The sequence below is a fragment of the Micromesistius poutassou genome, assembly GCF_964030765.1.
Source record: "Micromesistius poutassou genome assembly, chromosome: 21".
In the NCBI taxonomy this organism is placed as follows: Eukaryota; Metazoa; Chordata; class Actinopteri; order Gadiformes; family Gadidae; genus Micromesistius; species Micromesistius poutassou.
Window position 1 is genome coordinate 10,900,558 of NC_140291.1, and position 23,301 is coordinate 10,923,858.

At 45.6% G+C, this 23,301-nt stretch overlaps 1 protein-coding gene across 1 annotated transcript in view; it reads right to left on the reverse strand.

Annotated features, from left to right (window-relative positions):
• Positions 1-23,301, reverse strand: part of tcf7l2 (transcription factor 7 like 2) — a 45,637-nt gene that overhangs the window by 20,783 nt on the left and 1,553 nt on the right. The gene's annotated exons all lie outside the window — the stretch shown is intronic.

A 23,301-nucleotide genomic window follows, 5' to 3' on the forward strand; every position in this document is an offset into this window, starting at 1 on the left:
CCACTACAATGGGCCGTCATTGTTTTGATTTAATTGATGCGTTGCATTTCCACTGCATAACAAGACACAAGCACCATTTAAATCTCTTTTCCATTACCCTCTTCATCACCATCTCAACCTCACCTTTTCCTCTACCTCCATCTCCATCTATCACCTCCACCTCCCTCTCCCTCCACCTCCAGGAGACAGCAGATTCATCTGAAATCATTCTGTGACCAACCACTGTGGTGCCAACTAAGGCATCTTACCTATTGCTAAGCCCATCTATCTCCACCACCACCACCACCACCGCCATATGCACTGCCTCCCCAGCCCTGTTGCTGGCGAGTGGGGTTGGAGGGCGGTTGAGCCTGTCTTGGCATTGATGCAACCAGCTGCAATGTGTACCGCTGCCTGCCATCACACGCAGAGGGCAAGTTAGAGAGGGCAAGTGAGGAGAGAGAGTAGGGGTGTAACGATACGCGTATTCGGACCGAAATATTTCGGTACAGGTCTAACGGTTCGATGCACGTTTCATTTCGGTACGTACCGGAAAAAAATTAATAAAATGTTTTTTTGGTTGTTTTTTTTAACCAAACCATGACTTTAGTGTATCGTTACACCCCTAAGAGAGAGGTACACAGAGTAAGCAAGAGAGAGAGGGAGAGGGGGAGAGGGAAGAGAGAGCGCAAGGATGGGACTTCAATAGCATCAAAAAAGGAGGGAAAAGGGACAAGTGCATCTTTGTGTATTCTATCTGTAAGTCTACTGTTTGTTGTGTTGTTTAGGGGGGGGGTTGTACTCTGTCACAGTTAGGTTCAAGAGAGGTGAGGGCACGGAGGAAAAATAAATAAATACAAATACATGTCGGAGAAAAAAATGAAAACTTTGGCTTTAAAAACTATATGTTTTTGTCAGCTGAGGGATGCAGTGATGGGAGCATGGGGGGAAGAGAGGAGAGAAGGGGGGGGGAGCCCTCAGCCAAGCCATCTAGTTGAACAGGGAACTTCACAGTGGTAGCTGCCTTTCTATGCCTCTCCTTTTGATGTTACCTCCAAAGGAAAGGATCAAAGGCTCGGAGTGTGGCGTGGGGAAGTCCCTGCCTCTTAGCCTGCCAGCCTCTGATATATGCAAAAGGGGAGGGGGGAGAGAGAGAGAGAGAGAGAGAGAGAGAGAGAGAGAGAGAGAGAGAGAGAGAGAGAGACAGCGAGAGAGAGATTCTACAGAGCAGGTTTGCAGGGAATGTGGCTAAATAGCATGCTTTGCTCTTAATGAGTGACAGGGGATGACGCAATCAGCCAGCTACTAGGTAGCTGTTGCTAACAACCAAACAATGCATTTGTGTGCATCCGAGTGCACGAGTGTCCACACACGCCACAGAAAGTGCTGACGGTGTGCATGAGGTAAGATATTTGGACGAGGCGTTTGATTCTATGAGGAAGGGAGTGGGGATGGGGGAGGAGGGGATGTTTGTTACCTCCCTCCCCCCACCCCATCGTCCTCAAACATCAAGGGGGGGGGGGGGGGGGGGAGGGGGTTGGGGGGGAGACTGTGTCGGCTTGACATAAATATACAGTGTGTTGTTAAAGAGAGGACTGGTTATGTGTGTCTCTGACAAACAACACACTCAAACACAACACACACACACACACACACACACAGTGAGCACAGCTGGTCCGGAGAAGGTGTGCTAAAATTGACAAACCTCTACTAGAGACAAACAGACGTATAAAGAAACACACACACACACACACACACACACACACACACACACACACACACACACTCCCCAAGGCTATAGGATTAAGGGGTCCAGCTGGCTGACAGCAAGCCCTTCCTTCCCACGTATTCCGTCGATTTGGATCCTCACCCCCCCCCCCCCTCCCCTCCCCTCCCGCCCTCTATCCCACCGCCTATCCCCTACACAACCCCTCCCACACCCAAGCCGGTCTGGAAGTCTGGCTGCCAAACCAGGAAGTAAACACACCTGAGCTTTACATTGATTGGCACCAGGGCCCTTTCCCTCCGTACACACACTGGGCCAATGAGAACACAAAACGAAATCAATTAGCACTGAAAACTTTAGGACAACTTTGAGGAAACAATGCAGGGGCAAGGAAAGTACTAAGTAGTACTTGAAGGAGTGCGGAGGGGGGTAGTGGGGTTGTACAAGAAAAGAGGCTAATTTAGAGAGGCACTTGGTTGTTTTAGAAGCGGGGGGAAAATGAAGGGGAGGTGAGCAGGGTCAGAAATTAATGAGGGGCTTGTCGTTGAAATTGTCTGGAAAGTTGCGAAAAGTATAGCGAAATCCAAGACAGAGAGAATGAGAGAAGTACAAGAGGAAGAGGAAGAGAAAGCGATGAAGAGGATGAGATATGGAACCAACCCCTCCCAGAAAGCGCCCTAAAAGAAAACAACCGCCCAACGCAGCATGCCGCAAATATCGGTTACAGTTACAGCAGATCAAATTCCAATCTGTCTCTACCCCTCATTTCAACCCCCTTTTATGACAACTGTCACAAAACACACTTTATTCATATTTTAGAAAACGTCTAAAGCGTGTAAAAATAAAACAAAAAAAAGCTGTTGGCAGTGCTCGCGCGCCCCTCATTACCATATCCTGTATGTACACCCTCGACGGGCGACGCCATGCTCAGCGATGCAGACGCCGCTGTCAAGACGCTATAGGATCTAGACGTTAAAATAGCTCTTGACAAAATGGCGTCCACGCTTAAGTGGACGCGGGGGGGGGGCTGAGTGACAAGTCAGTCACGGCTTGTGGAGGAGCAGGCGATCTGAGAGACAAAACAAGCGAGCAAGCGAGGCTCGTTTCGGGGGTTATGGTGGTGGTGCTTGGTGGGTGATGGGGGTGATGGTGATCAGAACTAGAGCCTGTGAAAGCTGGGCTCGCGGGCCCTGCCTTGCTCCGATGGATGGCTAATGAGGGTGGAAAAAGGGAGGGGAGAAGAAGGAAAAAAATCCATGCGGTGATTCGCTGTGATACCATCGACAGGGGCTACTCGCTATACCCCTACAGAGCTGCTATCCTTGGGGTGGGATGGAGGGATGGCGGGCTGGAGGAGAGAGGAGGAGAGAATGAAAATGAGGGAGAGGGGGATAGAAAAAGGGAAAGGATAAGAATGAGTGGGCAAGAAAGGGAGAACTAAGAGAAAAAGAGAGAACGAGCGGGGAACGAGAAAGAAATTCACAATGATGACACGTAAGTGCAAAAGAGCGATTAAGGATTTACTTTCAAACGGAGCAGCCATTGATCTTGCTTGATAGACCCGCAATAAATCAAACCGACTTGACTCACATGAGAACAGGGCCTAATCCTGTAGTCAGATCCAGGAGAAGTCGGACCAAACCAGCTGTTAATTTAGGCTTTAGGAGATAAAGCAGCAGAAAGCCAACCTGATGTACCCTAGGGCAGGGGCTTACATCATCCCTGTAAAGCAATCAACTTATTGCCAGTTTGGAGAGGTGTAATCAGAACGCATGCTGAGAGAGAGAGAGAGAGTGAGAGAGAGAGAGAGAGAGAGAGAGAGAGAGAGAGAGAGAGAGAGAGAGAGAGAGAGAGAAGGACTGAGGAACTCTTCAGGTAGCTTGAGGTCAAATAGTAAATGAATAAATAAATAACATTAGCAAAGAGTATAATTAAAATAACTACGAAGAAACAAGCAGGAGAAAGAAGGGGGGCTGAGGTGTAGTCCTAAAGTAGCATATGTTAAGAATGAAATACATACTTTTTGTTTTGTTTTCCCTGTGTGTGTCAGTCTACAGGCCTGTGTATCCATGGCCGACTGTGAAAACAGTGATGGCGCGAAGCACAATAACTTTGAAACCCACAGCTTGAAGCTAAACAAGGTCGCCAACACACAGGGCTTACTCTGTGATTTCTTCAGGGAAAGCAACGGATCCAGGAGGAGTTCCACCAAAATAAAAGCTCCCTTGTTCAGTTTAGTAGTGTTTGTATCCAATACAAAAACAAATATGAGTCTTACTGTGATACACAGCATTCAAGTTAAGATGAGTGAGATTGGTCTTATGACTACAATGTCGCCCTTTCATACTTTTTTTTTATTCATTTGATAATCGTACATTTTAGTCTCGTAATCGAATTAAATTCCAATAGTTAAAAAACGCAATGAACCGCTAAGGTAATTGAAACTTTCACAGGCTCATCCGTGACGTAGACCAACATAAACTCACTCAGTAATCAGCACATTGACAAACTCCCCCATTGCAGCCGGTCCGTGGACAGACGACCACTGGGATAAGAGGGGGGGGGGGGTGGTGAGAAGGCGGAGAGACAAGAGCCATGCCCCCATCATCTACCACAGCCACCACCATCACCACAGTCTCCTCCACACCACCCTATAATTTCCCTGGAGTCCGGCCCAGACCTGAAGCCCGTCCCTTGGGTCCGGTGCCACCTCACCCCGGCCCTGCCAGCAGCAGCGCTGCGGCTCCACCTCAGCATAACCATAGTAATTAAAATGGTTATTTTCGTTTGGCAGGTCGAGAATGCTTTTATTTGACTTTCTCCCTCCCTCTCTCTCTCTCCTGCCTCCTGGTAGCCTTCTGGTGGGCGGAAGTGTCGCAAGATATATACGGTCCCCAGCCCGCGCAAACCCATGCTGGTGTGTGTTTTCAGTTGTGCGTCCATGTGTTTGGAGATGTCGGCGCGTCCTATGTGTAATCATGGTGCGTTTGTTAGTACGCTCCCTCTCGTCTAAATTGGGACCGTGACGCCACAGTGGGGGCAGGATACACAGTATTCAGAAGTGTTTACACCACACACACACACACACACACACACACACAACTGAAGCAAATACACTTGGTAAAACAAAAACACACACATGCTTGCATGCATAGTTACACACACACACACACACACACACACACACACTTGCTCAGTCACATAAAAACACACCCGAATCATTGTTTACACACAGGTGCACATGTATATGCACAAACCAACACTAACATACACCCACACGTGTATACATCAACACACACACACACACACACACACACACACACACACACACACACACACACACACACACAGATGCCCTCATTAGCAAGCAAGCTTATCTGGGGTTCTTTAATGTCCTTCTACTACACACCAGATCTGGTGTGAAATCTAATTTTGAGGCCTTGGAGGAGAGATGAGGAGAAGCAGACCTTGGACCAGGTCCAACAGAAACTACCTAGCAGAGCACACATGCACACACACCACACACCACACACTTACACACACACACACATACACACATAACACACAGAAAGACAAACGGACGCACATACACAAACGTACGCTACCTCAGAGGCAAGCTGACACAAAAACAAACAAACACACACACACATTGAGATATATAGAGACACAAACACAATGTAGACACATTCACAGACAGACACACACAAACTCTTACACAAGAACATAAGTCATGCACACGGAACCACACCTTGGTGCCAGCCTCACTCGTCGCCCACCGTTACACTGCATGCACACAGGGATCACAAGCGACCGGCCTGCCGCGCCCAAATTGAGCGACGCTTTGAGACACAGGCTTTGACATTGTCTGATTCCTGTGGTGTGTGTGTGTGTGTGTGTGTGTGTGTGTGTGTGTGTGTGTGTGTGTGTGTGTGTGTATATATTTATAATATATTTATAATAAAAAGAAACCTCTATATAGAGGATATTTCATCTATTGCTCATGTTTGCCCAGCTCTATCCTTAGTCTTGAAGCCGTAACACGCCCTCACCCACACAGAGAACAGAGACACGCCCCCCCCTGGCCTTAAATAGGGTGCTCAGGCCTCTTGGATGACGGCTGCTCCAACAACCACGGAGGTCACACGTTTAATTACGCACAAGACGCTAATCTCACCGGACAGATGGCCTCTCCCGATTACTTTATACCAAACTAAAACATTACCCATGTCGTTTGCCAAATTACAAAAACACAAACAAACAAAACCTGGGATCTGGTGCTCTGAGGAGGAGGGGATCGTGGCACGAAGGGGGGGGGGGGGGGAATGTGAGAAAACCCCCCCCCCCACCCCACTACCAAACACGGATGATTTTTTACCAGTTTGGACACCTTCTACGATTCTTAGGAGAATATAACTGTGGGCGACACAACAGTTACATTAGTTTCAATAAAAGGATAATGGGTAAAAACAAAATGAATACACCCAATAGTAACAGATCGCTAAAGCGCTAAAGATCGCTAAAGCAAGGCCATTGTAGACCCCATCAATCAACTGTCACCAATGTTTTCCTGTACGTTTTAATGCCAATTATTCTATAAAAGTTTGGGCAAAAAAAGATTGAACCAAACATTTTGGTTTGTGGTGTTTTTCCAAAAATGGATCCTGTACATTGGATATATGCTTTGCATATTGGGCCATTCAAACCACAGTGAATCGCACCACAGAAAACAGATCCCATATTTCTCAGGCGATTTAACAGTTCACAGGAATGGGAAAGCAGAGGGAAAGCATTTGACCAGGGGTCCATGTAAAACGAGTGTTCGTCTCATAGAAAAACAGGGGCCAGAGAAAAGATGAGTGGCTATTCTGGTTTCTTCCTCCAAAAGCATTCGTCCCATTTTTTTCTATCTGGAAAATGCCCGGATGAAGACTTTCTGGACTTAATAGGATGTTTTCCCACCTCTGGCATTCCTTGGCTTCTTCCGCTGATTGGCCTCTGGGAGCAATTGGAGGTCGACTCGCAGTGTGTCATAAAGCTCACCACACCAACTCCCATCTCTGACCGGGAGGCCCCAACCAAACCACAAGTCCCCGGGCCAAGAAACAGGACTCTGTTGAAATTGTGCGCTCATCTAGTCAAACACTGACCACACATAACTCGACACCGCCCTCCATCTTGATAAGACTTAATTAGACACATTGATCTTTCTGAACACGGAGGATCGGCAATGAATAATAAATTAAACATTGTCAATCGTTTAAATTTGAAAGCCTTATACCTCGCAGGGGGTGATGACAGATAACACGTCTTCCGAAATAACTGCACTTGGACTTTGGGTCCTGGAGAAGATAAAGGCTGCAATCTGACTACCAGTCCTACAGTTGATCGTGGGAAGGGGGATTATTATTTGGGTTGCTGGGTAAAATGCTTTTGGTTGTACTGGTTGTACAAGTAGGTGTCACGTCCAATGACTTATGATCGGATGCCTCAGAGAGGAATGACAAAAGTATGTCATTAAACGCCTATCACTGTCAAGTAAACATTTACCGTCTGCAATAAAATAATAATAAGAAACCCGCTATACAATGCACGGTAAATGACTGACTGAACTCAGTGTCTCTTTATTCGCTCGTCCTACGTGTTGGCCCGGCACGCAGAGACAAGACATGGCTGGGAATTGGCGGCGCTGAATCATTTTATGACCACGTCTGTCTCTCTATATAGCCACGCCATGAACAACATGTGTCCTCCCGGCGACCTGAGCTACAGCGGCAGCCACGCCACTAAACAGCAACAGTCGCGTTGAGCGCCACGTCTACCCACCACCTCAGACTCAAACTGCTGTAAAACGATCCATAGGAGCGTATAGAAAACTCTGGAGCATTTTTTAGAGGGGGGGGGGGGGGGGGGGGGTGGTATAAGGAATTCCACTGGCCTATAGACAGCAGCCAACAGTTGTTATCCCAGGAGGGTGAGGAAAGGACTCGGGAGAGGGGGGGGGTTGGGGAGGAGAGATGATGGCGAGTTGTACATTTTTACAATTAGGGCCTTGGGAATGCAATCCTTGAAATGATCCAAACTGCAAGAGAGGAGTGTACTAGGAACATCTCCTGGAAAACCTCAGGAAGGATTTGGGAAGGGAAAAAATATGGCCCTGAACATCGCTTGTGTTTGATTGCCCACAGAGGACACAAGGTTTCCTGTTCTTCTGTCCAGTTGCAGTATAGTTTTACTTGGAGGGAAGAGGACAAGGCTGTAGGATACCACTGTCTTTGCTCTTATAGGATTTAAGTAACTGGGACATACCAAGGTATACATTCCAGCTGACGCAATGGGGGATTGGTGCACACAACTCCAACATGTCACCATTTGCTCTTGAGTTTGCACCTTAAGCGTCTATTAACTAGGGCTACCCCCGACCAAAGATTTTGCTAGTCAACAAGCCATTAGTCGACTAGTTGTCGCACGTTTGATATTTTTATTTTATTTTTTTATATATTTTTTGTGTCGAAGTTGAGGCTGGGGAGTCAGCTTCGCAGTATCGTGGATGCGCTTATAGAGTGAAATGCACATGAAGTTAAACATGCAGTAAGTGGGGTAATTTACCTTACAGTCCCCACGAACACTTGGATAAGCCTATAGCGCATGTAGCTGCATGTAGCCTTAACTTAGCAATTCGTTAATGTTAATTAGGCCATTAATTATTTAGCATAATAACGTTATTTTGCTATGCTGACCTAACGTACGTTAGGCTACTTACATGTTTCAGATGATAAGAACAACTTGCAGAGTTTTCATGGCACCTTCTTTTGGTCGTCCTTTACACGCTCGAAATGATCCCACACTTTGGAGGATATTGGCGGCATACTCTGCCGTACATATCATAACTAGTACGATTTCATTAGCATGATTTGATGGAGTTTAAAAATAACAATAATAATTAATTATTATTATTATTTATATATTTTTTTTCTGTGACTAACCAACCAATGAAAACTTGGTTGACTGAGACTCTTCTCATTGACCATATATAATAAAGCTATGGACAAAACTTTCACGAAATTAAACAAAAACTGAACAACAAGCCAACCCTCCCCCCCCCACCCCCCCCCCACCCCCCCGCCCCCTTACACATTTGAGTAAAGTCCCAGTGGGACCTAAACCCCCTGACTTTGCCTCTACGGCTAAGCGTTAGCGATAGCATTGCACCATCGAAAAACTAAGTGGGAAGAGGAATTTGAGCTAATGTCTTCCACGACACCATGACCGTGAGTTTAACAGCCCCAACTCGGCAGCTGCCTCAGCAGGCACGGCGGAGGGCCGGCCGGCGTGGGGCACCTGTCCTCCACAAGCCCTAGCATTCACTCACACTCCCCCAGGCTGCAGCTCTGCGGGCTGGGCCGCCCGCCTGGAAGTCAGGTGACAAGCATTTCCATCCAGTGCCAGGGACAAAGAACACACACACACACACACATATTCACAAATAGTCGCGTGTGTTCACACACACACACACACACACACACACCCGGGGACACACACACACACACACACACACACACACACATAAAACACACGTATATGCGCACACATACTCTAACCCCCCCCCCCCACCACCAAACACACACAAACACAACTGAATCAGCCACACACACACTCACACACACACACACACACACACACACACACACAACTGATCCGACAAAACAACACAAGCAAATTTTAACACGGTCACACACTTATATTTCACTGTAACACACACACACGCACACAGCAAGCGAATGGAGGAGCACTTAAGGGGAGCCCCACCACTTAAAAGCTGTCCGTACTCTGGTGAGAGAAGACCTCGTCTCCGTCTCTTATTTCTCTGTCACCAGGCCCTGCCCTGGTTCAGGCCGGGCTTGGAAGCGTAAGCCTCCCAGCAGCCCAGCTCTGTCTTGCTCCAACCACTGTTTTTGCATACCACTCGGCTTGTGTAACCGTTGAGTGGTTTTGCTGCAGCGAGACAATAGCAGTCTCACAAACTAAGCAAAGCTAAACCGCGGCTACAATCAGTCATCCCCTCAGAAAGAAAACACACACACACACACACACACACACGAATGCATTGCAGACACACATTTATAACTCTGGAAACTCGCAATGCATACTGAGAACTAGAGATGTGTTGGTGTTTTTTTCTTTTTTTAAGAAAACAAAGAAACATGTCTATCAATAAGACGCCACAAGCAGAGACGAACCCAGATCAGATTACTAGATTAAATTTCCGAGGCGGTTTGGTTACTCAGGTTAGCTTGGCGCTAGGTGCAGATGAATACGCCCTGGTGCGCGTCTCAATTGAAACTCGACTTGAATTGCTCTGAACTACAGGCATCAGAGAATCGGAGAAGCTCTGAGTCAGGAGAGTAAATCTACTCTACATGTCTCTGCACATTTAAAACAGAGGTAAGGTATTGACTGTTCAGTTGTTATGAAAAGGCCAAGCTTACTAAGCCTTCAAAATGAATGAGGTGAAAGCCTCTAAAAAAATAATATTAAGACTTCTTTTCTGGAGCATTTCATCAGTCCTAATCCAACATCACATTGAGCATGAGGGCTAAACCTAAACCCCAAGGCGATACAGAATGTATGTATAAAGTTTCATGTGTTTTCCTTTCAGTAAAATGGCCTCAACAGCTTTGGCAGCTACAAGGTTAGAGCGCTGGCCGACAGGGACTGATTGAGCACCAGGTATGGAGATGTTGGCTAAACTCGCTCCCCCGGCTCAGCCGACCGCATGCGCCTCTTCCCGCCTCATTTGCAAAGCAATCCCAGCTTCAGCTGACTCTGTGCATCTTTTTGTCATCCCCCCCCTGCCCTGCCTTCATTTGTATTGTCCACCCTAATGGGCGACAGCCGGGGGGCGAGGGCAGAACACTGAGGTCCCAGGCGTTAGAGTCCGCCGGTACTGGAGAGAATCTTTACATCCATACCCCCACCTCCCCCCACCCCCCCCACCCCCCCGTACTGGCTCTCTCCAGCGCCCAGCTCCCCACACAGCCTGACTAATGCACCCTGACACTCGTACATCACCCGTAAATTGGCCAAATGAATTAACCACGGCCCCTGCTTAGCTTTACAGGCTTTAAATGGATTTTCACCTCCCCAGGTCCGCCCAATAATTGCATTTATCCATCTTGTTGAAGCAAGGTTTACACAACTCACTGGCACCCACTGCCAACCCACCGGTTCCATTTTTTTCTGCTCGGCGAGAGTGCGGGAGATTTGTCACCAGATCATAACAGGTAATTCAAACAACAATTAGCTTGACGACTGCGCCGTACATCAACGTCCGACTCCTTGGTGGATTGGATACGTTCGGTGGGATACACTTACAGGCAATCCATGTGTCTCTATATAGACGTTTCCTCTCTCAAAGCATGTCCTCCCTTATGGTGCTTAAATGAGCCATGTTATGGTTAAGTATCAATCATCGCTGATCCGGGGGTTTTAACACGAATGAATCTGTAGCAGGATGGGAAACGGGGCTGTGGGTGGCCGATACCGCATCTAAGCCCAAAGACAGATATCACGATATGGTTGAAACATATTGTTACAGGAGACGTCTTGGATTTTGGATTTTCGTTTTTTATCAATTGTCATAATGCAACTTAAAAAGCAGCCATTTCCTTTGTGTCAAAATATTTTTTGAAAATGATTATCTATGCTGCATCTAGCAAAGACAATGTAACCAGGGAGGCCTCTATCAAAAATGTCACCAGCATCACCCAGTTGTCATTGTTTTGATCCACGGTAATAAACACATCCACTCACACAGACCCAAAAGACACACACAATACACACATGCCAACACAAAGGAGGCAGAGACAGGGTACTGAGAGGGAGTGGAGGGGGGGTTAGGGGAAGGTGGTGGTGTGGGGAGGGGTCATCTCGTCACTAGTGAATGTTTGAACAGTAGTGCATTAGACACTCGAGGGCCCAGAGGACAATTCAGCTATGTAAACACACAGCGACTTCCTCCACCGCCCCCCCCCCCACCCCACCTCCACCCACCTCCACCCACCTCCACCCACCACGTTGCTGCAGGTTTGCTGTGAGACAAGCCCCTGTTCAAACAGCACAGTGAATTCCTCTGCCTGGGCCCTGCCAGCTGTCCCTGTGCTCGTAGCATCCCCACTTCAGGCCACTGCCTGCCCAGAGATCTGGATGGTAGCACTGATACTTTTCAACCCATTTTAATCTGGCCCACAGACTGATAAATCCTTATATCTAGGCAATGTATTGATATAAATGATCAATAGTATTGAATGAGACTTATTATCTTATTATCTGTGATTTTGGTCCTCAGAACAGTAAAATAATCCCAAAGCATATCCAAGTTAAGGTTTTATTGCAGTTAAATGACTGGATTTTCTGATCATGTTTAACGGTTTGAGGATGGACATTTTAATTAGTTGGTAATTAGTAATTAATGGCTCTCATTGTGTGGTCATAATAACTGCATGAATGCTGACACAACTACTGTGGGCCACAACAGCTTAGAGGTATATAAGGGCACACCTAATACTTACATAAGGTACTTTTACACAGAAAGACTAATGCTCCAACAGACAAAAATAATCAAGGTAAATATTCAATACCCAATACCTAAAAACACGGAAATCAGAAAAATATCCAATTTGACCACAAGACATAGCCCAACATAATCATGTACTTAAAAATGTCTGAACAAACTGACTCCAGCCCTCGAAAACAAATAAAGCAACTCCGCACTACAAGCCAACAGGGAAAGGTTACTTTTGGAATCGAGATAGGCTTCCGGACTCCTGCTAGCTTGGCGCCACCTGTTCTGACAGACCTGGACATTTATCTCAGAGTGGGACGACCAATAAAGATAGAGGAGGCCGATAAGAGATAATAGGCCTGCAGGTTCTAAAGGGCGCCATGGCCATCAACACCACAGGACACCCCCGGCTGGCCGCGACGCCAGCGCTCTATGTAAACGCCTATTATATCCACACACACACACACACACACACACACACATACACGTCTGGACCTTCCAACAGGTCTTTTCTTATTTTACAACTGTGAACTCTTAACCCATAATGACACATTCAGACACTTCCAGTCTGCCATTAGGCTGATATAAGCCTGTACACTCGGTAATGAAGCCCACTAGAATACACCAGAGTTGACTTCATGAAGAGGGTGCCCAGGTGTACGGGATGTACTGTAAACTAAATTGAGGCCGTTGAGCAATGGCTTCGATTTGAAATAATCATCTCTGGTGATCCACCGGAGATGTCCTCAAAAAATAACCGTTGACAATTTTATTATTCAGGAAGTTGAGTATTACTTCCTCCAGTGAAATCACCACCGCCACCAACAATGGTGGACTGCAGGTCAACGTTTCAAACCAACAGTAGTTACAGGATGACACACTTGAACTATGTTCCAGCTTAGCTGTGCCAAGTTCCCTCTGCCTGCCTGGCTGTCTGTTGGGCTGTGCTAGATAATTATATAGCCTGCCGGCGTTTATATAGCGCTTTGCTAGCCCCTGTAGCCATTCAGAATTATGTTGTTCTGTATGCCTCACATTCACACACCAATGCCAATGACAGCCAGCTCAGTGGAAGGAGTTAAGAGTTATTCATCTTGCTCAAGGACACCTCAATAACACCTGAACAAGAGGGTAGAGTGAGGATTGAACCATCAACTGACCCTGCTAGCTTAAGGACTTCTGCCAGCACTAATGTATGGCTGTTCTGGTGGCAGTATCTTTAGCCGTTCACATTGGCAACGGGTCGTATGGTCTAACTGTCGGGACAGTTGTCCAACCAAAAACCCTAAGTTCACTTTGACCTCTTGTGGACCAAGGTATGTCACAATTCACTTAGTGCCCGTTGGTCAATCTCTACACTTTTGGAACTGACCCTGAATGCTGCCGACAACCAGACCACACACTGCAGTGGAGTTAGGGACTGGACAGTGGAGGCGGTGGGCGAGAGAAAGAAGATTTACACCATTTTTAAACCTGATACAAATTCCCTGGCCATATTTTTGCTTCCGCCGCACATACTATGAGACGGTGTACAAATATTTTAGCATACTATTAGGGAACATAAACAAACGTACAGATGCATAACAAACATTACGTTCAACTTGATGCAACTTTGCAACTCAAGCTCTCTGGGATGGTGTGCTCTCATGGCAGAGCAAAACAGATGTTTTAACTGGGGGTGGGGGGGGGGGGGGGGGGGCTAGCTGTTAAAAAGCGAGGTCTCATGGCATTCTGCAGCGTCCGGGCTTACATTTTATTAGCCTTGCACATTTTGTTTTTATAAATACTGTAAGCCTGCCAACATTTTGTTCCAAATCCTACGATAATCCGCAGATTAGTAGATGAATTTAATTCTAGCCAGGCTCCGCGGGCCCCCTCACCTTTCCACACTGTTATGATGCTAGAATCCTCCCCCCTCCACACACACTGTTACAATTAAGTTTAATTAGGAGATTAAAAAACTATACAAATACTATATTTCATCACCTTTCACTCCTTAATTATGTGTTGAACACTAACATGTGAGGGAACAGCTTATCCAAAACAGAGAAAGACCCCAAGACATAATGGAGAGATATGAACCAAAACAATGCAAAAATCATTACTGCAGGGCGACTTGTAGTAGCTGGGTTAGGGTTAGGGATTGATTCACACATGGTCCTATGCTAGGGTGTCGTTAAGTGTCATTCCTTCTCTTCTTTATCCACTTAATTCTGCCTTTTAGGCTGTACTAAACATACCATATGTTGAACACCTGCTTATAGATACCTGCCCCAATACTGCTATACACCTGCTTATAGATACCTGCTCAAATACTGCAGGACACTAATACTGCTAATAGATACCTGCCCCAATACTGGTGAAACACCTGCTTATAGATACCTGCTCCAATACTGCTATACACCTGCTAATAGATACCTGCTCCAATACTGCTAAACACCTGCTTATAGATACCTGGTCATATACTGCTGAACACCTGCTTATAGATACCTGCTCCAATACTAAAACTAAAACACAAACTATTGTGTTTTAAGATTATTATTTTCTTGGAGAACAGTTAAGATGCAAGCTGATATTCTGGGATGGCAGACATCTCTGGCCACATTGTGTAATCTCTTCGCAAAGGTGTACAATTATTTACTTAGTATAGGAAGTGTAGCAAGACACTGGCACGGACGGGGGGTTGGGGGGCAGGGTTACAATGGAGCCTACTAGATTGTTCTGACACATCAAGTGTACTGTGCACGCAAAATCAGTCATTATCTATTGCAACGTGATCATTACCGCCCAAGGCAGGCACGTACTACACACACAGCCAAATAAATACACATATGTTAACTGGCATATGCACACACACACACACACACACACACACACACACACAATAATGTTGCAACAGTGTGGTTTGAGAGGCTATGCATTTTTTTGCTGTATTTGGCCTATGTGATTAAGCTGATTAAATTACATTTGGCCAATGTATTGATTGATATCTGCGTGGGCGTCAGTGGCTTTCAGATCCACTAATCAGTCCAAGCCTCTTGGCATAGCTTCAACGTAGCCCAAACGTTTTTCAAAAACAAACGCCTTCCATGTTAGGAGAGTACAAATAAAGTGGTTTGAGCATTATGAATAGTTTTGATGAAATTGCATAGCAGGACTAGTGCTAGCAACAAAACACACTGGCACTATTGCGGATATTGCCAGAAATTGAAAAAAGATTGCTACCAGTGTTATTCATGTTTATTAAAAAATTTGCCATCATTTAAAAAGCTGTTAAATACATTATTAAAATCCTTCTTTGTTAAAACCAATAACCCGAGCTAGCCGCAACCTCAAATTTCTATGGCTGCACCTAACTAGTGGGAGTGCCACCATGGAAAACAAAATCCTGGGAAGAACCCTCGGACATTAAATAAATGTTATTATTACAGCCAGTTGGTTTGAAGTCTGTCTGCTACCGAAGTATTTGAATAGTGTTCTAATATTTATTGTTAATACATACACCGGATGCACTTTGAGTACTGCTCTTGTATAGTTTTAACATCAGGGAAGGGAATCATAATTTTGTTATGTTGTCTTGCACAGCTGTACAATGACAATAAAATGTATGTACAGTATGTATGTACAAAACTAACAACGGATAATTTCGTTACTCTTAATAGGTAATGGAAAAGTAATGGAAAATATTCTGATAAAATGGGAAATTGTTGTCATTAATCGGTTGTTTGTTACATCGCCACGCAATGAACCGAGCACGTCACACACATCCATACATCAGCGCAGCCACTACAGACACACAACCCAGAGAACAAATTGGTCTATCAATAGAAGGGGACAGGGGGAGATAGGGGGAGACAGTGCTTTACAGCGCAAATAGAAGCAAATATATATCAGCAATGTCCCCATCGTCTCCTTGACTTCTGCTATCGCTTAAGCTAGCAACACTTTCTGATTTGAGAAGAAGAAGATGAAGGTGGGGACAGTGGGAATGATATCCCTCTGGTGGCGCATCCAACACTGTAACACCGCTAACAGGGACAACACTAACACACACACACACACACACAAACACAAACATAAATATATACAAACAAACCCAGTTAAAAAACAGGCACGCTAAATACGCCAATATTATGTTACGCTTGAATTGTAGTTCAATATGCACACACACACACACACACACACACACACACACACAGAAAGAGAAAGAGCTTGAGTTTCTATCACGAGATTTCTCTCTATCAGTTGTAAAGACAAGTGAGAGGGGAGGTTCCTTTCTCAACAAAATCCATGTCAGCACTGCTGAGCTTTGACCCCAAATAAACACACTCTGCAATCTAAACAGAGCTGGCAGGAGCCGAAGCTAACCGTCTCCTCTCTCCACCATCAAGTCAATGGACTGATGAGGGCTTTTACTTTGAAGCTAACCGTCTCCTCTCTCCACCATCAAGTCAATGGACTGATGAGGGCTTTTACTTTGAATGACACCACAATGGCAGAAAATATTAATAGCTTTGTTACAATGAAGAAATAAAATGGTAAAGAATTGCAAATGATTGAATAGGATTTTTATAGGTAGTTAGGCAGCCGTCTATAAAAGATTATGACAACAGATATTCAAATAAAGATTTTTTTTTCAAAGATCAATAACAGAAATCTTTAAAAACGTATTTTCGAATAAAACTATTGAGACAAGGGGACAAGAGAGCGGAAACTGATTGATTTGTTAAGGGCACACACACACTCACACACTCACACACACACACACACACACACACACACACACACGCACACACACGCCTGTCAAGCTTGGCAATAAAACAAAAGTTGCCCCCGCCCTCCGGCTCTTCTCAGTTTTGGGCCCTGCTGTTGTCTTTAACAGGAAGCTAAATGTGTAGCCTGGACCGGCATTGTTCGGCCATATAACCAGAAACTGTCGTTGCTCCCATTGCTCCCACATTAATAGCAATTATGCGCTCTATTCAGTCTGCCATTGTGTCACCCCAACCCCCCTCCAACACACACTCACATACATACACACACACACCACCTCCTCCTCCCCACCCACCCACACACAGGCACAGTCCGACACACATTTCCCGCTTTTCACCCTGCACTCTCACTCAACACCCATTCCCTCCTGAATCCGCCAGTAAAGTCTTTCAGTTATTGAAGCTATCCAGAACCATTACAATACAGACGCATACAAATGTGCACGCTCAGTCGACAAAAAAAATAAGTGATGATACAACAAATACAACAGGGCCAATACGGTAAAAAACTGTTTAAATCAAACACAAAACATGTTAGTATGCTAGTAACAGGATGCCAGAGCCTGATAAACTATATATATTCTCAACTGTACATTTGGAAGATGGTTATCAACAGTGAATCGTGGCCTTATCTCTAAAGCTGGATGCAGTGCAATAACATTACTCCTGAAATGTTAAGTCAGCCATGACAAGCTCGCTTTATCTTATCACAATACTCTAACTTCATTCGGAGGTACTTTAGAGAGAGAGAGACCAGATTGGCTGGGTGGTAAAAAGCGAGGCCTCGATCAGATTTGCATTCATTCGCCATGTGTGTTTGTCAAGCAACAATTAGCCGACGTGAATCGGAATGATTACAGTGATATTGTTTTACAAATAATTTTAAAACAAATAATTCCCCAGTTTATACTTTTCCTTTGAGTGTGTCAGTGATAGTTTACCAAATTAAAATCATCTTTCAACACATTTTCTAACCTTAATTGTGAACCAGTCAGGTTATTCCCAACTGACACACGTCCAAATAGGAGGGAAAAACTATGAAGATTTAGCTTCACCATGTTACGACGTACACAGCTCCAAAAATTACATCTGGTGGCTCCATGTGCAGACACACGTATGCAGAGCCACACACAACGGGTAATTTGATTTCCATGTTTTGTGGAGGCCCCAATCCCAATGGCCCGACAGCGCAGCAAGCCTGCGTTTAACAGATGACACAAGTTGCATTCCAGATGTACAGTACCATCTTTGTTTTGAGGTCTATAGAGATGCATAGGAGAAAGAGTTTGTGTGTGTGTATCAGTGCACAGCTGCTAAGTTAATGCCTCAAGCTCTTGCGCTCTCTCTCACCAGCACACACACACACACACAAAAAAATAAAGAGGATGTATCATTGAATAATCCCATTCTTAGCCACAGTTTATAAATACACTATCCCACACCTCAAAACAGGCATTTACACAAAAGAAAAACGTAAAAATTAAAGAAGGTAACTTTAACTATCTTAATAAAATATGAGCCTTCCTGTGACTAAATGAACGCCAAACATCATCAGCTAAATTCAAAAGCCACGAAATGATGAGCATTGCAAAAAAGCAATTGTTTTATTGAAACCAACTGTCAATGATGGAATGAATCGTTAGAAAGCCAGGGTGAGGGTTGAACTGAAGGCCCACCTAACCCAAACAGGGAGCTAGTGGCACCAGGGAACCACCACTCCCTTTATACTGGTTAAAAATCTAAATTAAAAACACACCCACTCACACTGGCTCAACGCCGGTTTTGCTTTTCTTTCTCTCTCCAGCTTCTCTTCCGATCCCTCTCTCTCCAGCTTTCTCTCTCTATCCCTCTCTCCAGCTCTCTCCCTCACCCTCTCTCTCCAGCCCTCTCTCCCTAGCCGTCTCTCCCTAGACCTCTCTCTCCCTAGTCCTCTCTCTCCCTAGTCCTCTCTCGCTCTGCATGGCATTTCAAACGGAATGAGGGATCGAGGGGCGTTCGAAGGCTTTCAAACAGCAAGCCTGCCAACTGCATCAGCATTACACAATTAAATTCTGCTCGCAAGTGGAGAAAAAACATACACACACACACACAACCAGTAAATATTTACTGCGCAAATCTTTTCCATTCATTCACCAGGCAATAACAAACCCTTACTGTACTCCATTCTCCCCCTCTCCCTCACTCTTGTCTTTTCAGCACCCCCCACCCCCCTCCATCCCGTACATCTGCGATTCATTGACTTTACAATTTACCTCATGTGGAGATGGGAGAGGTCTCGCCTCCGTCTGCATCACGGCACAAATATGCAAGTGATTTATTGTTTTTCAAAAACCCAGGGCAGATTTAGTGAACCTCCACTTTCCTTCAGCATTACTCCTATTGGCAGACCATGAACAATTACAGTTCGGACTAATTAAGCTGAGAGAATGTGCCGGGGCCTGCTAATGTCTCACAGGCTTCAATTTTTGTTTAACAGTGCCAAACTTGGCTCTCTGACTCTCAAACACACGCACTCACGCAAGCACGCACGCACGCACGCACGCACGCACATACGCAATGGTTGTTTATCGAAAGGAATCAATGCGTGCACCTTTTCCCTTCTCCTGTCCATAGACATTGGAAAAGGGAGATGTGGGGGGGGGGGGGGGGGGGGACGCAGAGAGGAAGACAGGAAGAAGAGGTGGAAATGGAGCGAGAGAGGACGGGGCGGGGAGAGCTGCTTCCACCATACTTTGTAAACAAAAGTGATTTGCAAGACAAAAGGGCTGACTAAATCCAGGGTACGTTTCGCGAGCGCCCGCACAAAATTTGGCCATGCCGGGACAGAAACCCCCCCCCACCCCAACCCCCCACCCCCTGCGGATACCAATTAGGGTCCATTAGCATGTAAAGCTGGTGTGATAAGGTGTTGGGGAGGCCTGTCCCTTAAATCCACGCTCGGCTATCTGTCCCTTCCTGGCACAACCACGTCCACCGAGAACCGGCAGAACACACGTAATCCATATGATGAGCCATTGTTATGCTTATCGCGCTGGCATGTTCAAGAGATACTGTCTCCATCCATTACCACGTGCACTGCCCCGACACACACACACATGGGAGGGACTGTTGTATTCAGGGGCCAACCGACGGATTCACCAGCTAAATAGGGAGGCTGGGCAGGGGGGTTATTACGTTAATCTGACCATGAAGAATTCTTCATCCGCTATTAAACGTGCCTTTATTTGAGGTTATGCTAGGTAGCAATCGACACAATGGGGAGCAACGCGGACGTGACAATACTCCTCAAACAAAGAAGGCAGGGAGAGAGAGAGAGAAACGCTATTGTCTCAACAGCGCAGCGCCTTTCCAACGCCTTGTTATGGAATCGTCACGGGTTTCGGAAGCGTCTTTATTCAGTTTACTTGTACCCCCACCACCGGTCTGAATTCCTTTTTTCCTTTTCTTTTTTTTCCCAACAACCTCACAATCATACGACGAAACTCAAAACCGTGGCCGATAAAATCTGTAGCCCCCCCGAGGGGAATTATGGGGCCGGGGGTGGCATCAAATATCTTAACATTCATAAGTCCGAGAGGCAGTAAATAAACCCGGTGGATTTATGGCAGCGGAGAGCTGGCCTGCCCAGACCCCCTCCTCCGTCTCCCTCTCCCCTTCTTCAGCCTCTCCTTCCCTACCCTGCCTGCAGACCTGTTGAGGTGCGATGTTAGCCCCCAGCATCGGAGTTCATCTCCAGCTCTGCTTCCCCACACACCCCTGTGTTAGAGTAGCGGCACTAAACAAAGACCGGGAGCCAGCGGTAGAGAGAGAGACAGGGGGAGGGAGAGGGAGAGATAGAGGGAGTTAGACTGAAAGAGGGAGAGAGGAGCAAGGGTGACCCGGCCCAGGCCACTTCACCAATTCAAGCGGCTGCCAGAGCTCCTGCCGGCCTTTGTGTGCGGCTGAGGGCAGGGGGCTTAGGAGGGGAGGGAGAGAGGGCAGGGGAGAGAGGGGGAGACGGGGGGGGAACTAACCCGGGCCCAGCGTCATGTCTAATTGCTAAATGATACTAAATTGTCAGCCTCCTTGGAGATAGGTGGTAGGAAAAACAAATTCTAACCGCTTACGACTCCCGGAGGTCAGACAAATTATTCTAAGTGCCACGCAGTGAAACACGCTTTCCCCCTCAAGTCATGAAATAACTAAAACTCTGGGAAAAAAGCTAAGGTGTCAGAAGCGATCTATACCGTCTTGTGCTTGACAGAAAATCAAAATTAATTTGAATGCTGCTCATTAGACTGGGAGTCAACGTTGCTTAAAATTTTGAATAATAATAATAACAGCATAATAATAATATTAAGACACTGATCAACCGACTTGTGATTCAATATAAAAATTGTTAACAGCACCTTGCTAAAATGACCACAAAAACATTTTTCATTTACAAAAAAAAGAAATGCCCCGCACATAAATAAAAGCTCTCGATCGAATCACACAGCGCAGGGGAATAATTAAGGCACACCGGCAGCCGTCCAGCGCCTTCCCCAGCAAGAAGAAAGACTTTACTCCAACAATGCCGCCCATCACATTCAGCGGCTCTTACGACCCGCTTAGGGAGGCCGACAGCTAATCAATGTCCAGGTGAATTATTTATGCCACTTTTTAAGTTTAATACATTTATATTACACCCGGCACTGACTTCAAAGCAGAAGAGTATGGACACACAGGGTGACGGAGACAGTGGGGGCCGTGGCCGTATGCTAGACGGCACACCGTGGTAGAATAAAAAAAAAGAAGATGGATAAAGCTTTTTAAAACCAAGGTAGGATCGCCGGGAAGAATCGGTGCGATACAAAAGGGGCGTCTGCACTGTAATTCCGTCCTGATCTTTCGCCTCGCTTGGTGAATAATTATAAATACAGAACAAAGACACACACACACACACACACACACACACAAATAGAACCGCTGTGCAATTTCTTAGCGGGCGATTCTACGTGTGGTCGTGACAAGCAGATGAGCTTTCGACTGCAACAATACACAAGTCATAAATCCCGATGATGACATGGGACAGAAAATACACCGAAGGGATACAAAAATCACAAACATTGCAAGAAATGAAATAACATTTGAAGTGTAAAAACCCCTCTTGGCCTGTGGTAAAAGTGTCCTGCATCTCTCCTGCTGAATATCTGGGGACTAAAAGACGGGCAGCATGAGGGCTTTACTGGACACAAGTCTATGAAAAATTACAAAATCAGAAAGTCACAGAGACAACTGGACACGTGAGTCAGTGTGTGTGTTCCAACAGTTTCCCACGTCAGCAGGGATGACCATCAGGGAACACTGAGAGAATGAAATTATAGCACAACGATCTAGTGTGTGTGTGTGTGTGTGTGTGTGTGTGTGTGTGTGTGTGTGTGTGTGTGTGTGTGTGTGTGTATGTGTGTCAAATGTGTGTGTGTCAAATGTAAACATTAGGGCTTCTGTCAGCCTCAATATTCCAGTTTTAAATATAATTCCGATAAGAAACAGAAGCAAGCCCTTTCAACCCAATGGGAGTGCGTATGGCTCAAAAATAGGCTTTATTTTCTGTCTCTAAGGTGTCCACACAGCCAGGCAGTAAACAACGGCGAGGCTACCCAGGGACGGGGGAGATAGAGAAGGCGAGAGATTGCTCTTACTAGTGCCCGGTCTTTGCCTTAACCTTGTAAAATGAGTTGACAGGGCCTAAAGCAGAGACTTGTAATTGCAACCATTTAAAAACAGGAGGAAAGAGAGGAAAAAAAAACATGTTTCAGAAAATTATTCCACTTAACCATCGCCAGACCCCAGTGGGACAGGGGAGGTGTGGGGCAAATGGGTAAGTGTGCATAATTACAGAGGGGCAGATTGGGTCTAAATAAATGCCACAATTTAATTTATAAATTGATGGTTTACACAAGGATTGCAGTGCTTTAAAGGCAATGGCTTTCTTATTCAAGAACAGAGGTGGCAGCTATTTAGGGGGCACCCTACTGTGTTATATGTACAGTACATATTATATTATATAAATTATGTATTTTAGCAAATAATATACAACGCATTGCAAGATTTCGATTGAAAATAAAAAATGTCTGTCTTTTAATCTCATAAAAAAAATCGCAAAAATTGTAATGCAGAACGTTGCGATAATATAGGATTTGACATATGCAAATGACGCGTACGCGCTCATTCGCGTGTCCGTTTCGTTTGGGCACCTTGCTTTGGATTCCATTATGATCAGACCGCTGATTTAGGGTTTG